Raw genomic sequence first — 2,255 nt, 5'->3', positions numbered from 1 at the left:
TCTTTCTTTCTTTCTTTCTTTCTTTCTTTCTTTCTTTCTTTCTTTCTATCTTTCTCTCTTTCTTTCTTTCTTTTTTAAGATTTTACTTATTTATTTATTTGAGAGAGAGAGAGCACGAGCAGGGGGAGAGGCAGGCAGAGGGAGAGGGAGAAGCAGGCTCCACCCTGAGCAGGGAGCCTGATGCAGGACTCCATCCCAGGACTCCAGGATCACAACCTGAGCCGAAGGCAGACGCTTAACCAACTGGGGTGCCACCCAGCACCCCAGCAAGAACGAATTTCTTTAAAAACATAATAGTGATCCATTTTCTGTGTTACATGAATACATTGGTAAAAATCTAATATGTGATTAAGCACTCAAGCTCTACAGTTTAGCTGCCTGGGTTCAAATTTCAGCCCTGCCACTTACTAGTGGTGTGATTACTTAGTCTCTTCATGCCTGTTTTCTCTCTCTCTTTTTTTTTAAGATTTTATTTATTTGACAGAGAGAGACAGCGAGAGGGAACACAAGCAGAGGGAGTGGGAGAGGAAGAAGCAGGCCCCCCGCTGAGCAGGGAGCCGGATGTGGGGCGCAATCCCAGGACCCTGGGACCTGACCTGAGCCGAAGACAGACGTCTAACGATTGAGCCACCCAGGCACCCCTGTTTTCTCATTTGTAAAATGAGTACTACTAGTACTTGTAGATTTATTGTAGTTAAATGAGCTAATAACTGTAAGTGCTTAGAATAGTGCTTGGCACAAACTAAGCAATAAATGTTTTTCCTGTCATTTGTCTTCATCATCATCATCTTCTTCATCATCATCATCAGGCTTCATTTCAAAGCTTATTGACTCTGGCTAGTATACAATATTAACAACGATAGGCAGCTGAGGCAGAAAATAAAGGAAAGATACTGAAACCTGTTAAGTCTATTTGCCAAATATTTGCTATGCATAAGTATATTCTTATTTAATCCTCAGGATTCATTCAACAATTCTTTACCAAGCTCCTATTATGTGTCAGTCCACAGTCCCCACCTTATAAAGTCTCCAGTCGTGAAAAGGCACTGTCCTAGATGGGTGAAGTACACCTGGCCCTCAGCAGGCTTACTTAAGAATAAACCAAGCCTCAGAAAGGTAAAACAAGTTTCCTAAAGGCCCTCACTCTGAACTTGGGAGCAGAGAGCTGATTCAAATGCAGTTCTTGAATGTAAAATCTATGCAGCTGCAAGTGATTGGCCCCTGTCTCCCCACCCTGCTCAGGCAGGCTGGAACTTTCTCTTCTACCTGCTATAAATAATGGAGTGAGGGAGGCTATTTTATTTCTGTCAGGCCACGCACTGACAAGCACAGATGGCTCTAAAGCTGAGAGACTGCTTCGTTCTCCTGAGGTGCAAGGAGACAGATTCTTGGAGCTAAAGCTGCTAGGGAGAGCCACGCACGCTTGAACTCTGCTGTTGGTACCACTAAGCATCCTTTATGTGCTAGGTCCTCAAAAGAATAAAAGGGCCGTTCACTGTCCTGTGTTCTCCGGACATTGGACCTTTTAAAAATTGTGTTTTCTAGCAAAGGTATACCTGCTCATAATTTTATTTTATTTTTTAAAGTTTTTTTTAAATTTTTTAAATTTAAGTAATCTCTACATCCCACCCTGAGATCAAGAGTCGTGTACTCTTCCAGTTGAGCCAGCCAGGTACCCCAACCTGCTTGTAATTTTAAAAAGCCAAAAGCACTACAAGGCCTAAAACATATCCACCAAACCACTGCTCCCTGCTCCTTATTCCCTCTTCACAGAACCAATCACTTTCAAGTCCTTTCATTTATTTACCATTCTTTCTTAATTTATCACTTTTACTATCTGCTGACTTTCTGTTTTGGTAGTAGAGGATTTAGTGTTCTTATATCATTATTCCCATTTCCCTCTCTCCATCCCAATATAGTTATTTCACAGCTTTTTGATAATCAATGTTTACGTTTTAATTATGTAAATATTGTTTCGTGCCTCAGTCACAGTCCTGGCAGGAAAAGAATGGCACACTCAAATTGGGGAATTTGAGGAGATGAATAAAGGGACTATTTACAAAGATGTGGGCAGAGTATAGAGAAACCGTAGGAATAGTGCTGTACCCCACCCTACCAGGCCTAGGCCTGATTAGGTGATGGAAAGGAGTGCTTCCAGGAGAGAAGAGACAGGAGTTAAGGGTCACAGCCCACCCATGGTCCCGTGGGGAGAAGGTCTACCTCTCCTTCTCTCCCAGTCTCCTCCAGGGAAGGCA

The sequence above is a fragment of the Callorhinus ursinus genome, unplaced genomic scaffold, assembly GCF_003265705.2.
Source record: "Callorhinus ursinus isolate GAN/ISIS: 27379988/994484 unplaced genomic scaffold, GSC_fseal_2.0 scaffold21, whole genome shotgun sequence".
NCBI classification, from domain to species: domain Eukaryota; kingdom Metazoa; phylum Chordata; class Mammalia; order Carnivora; family Otariidae; genus Callorhinus; species Callorhinus ursinus.
This window is presented reverse-complemented; position numbering follows the sequence as displayed.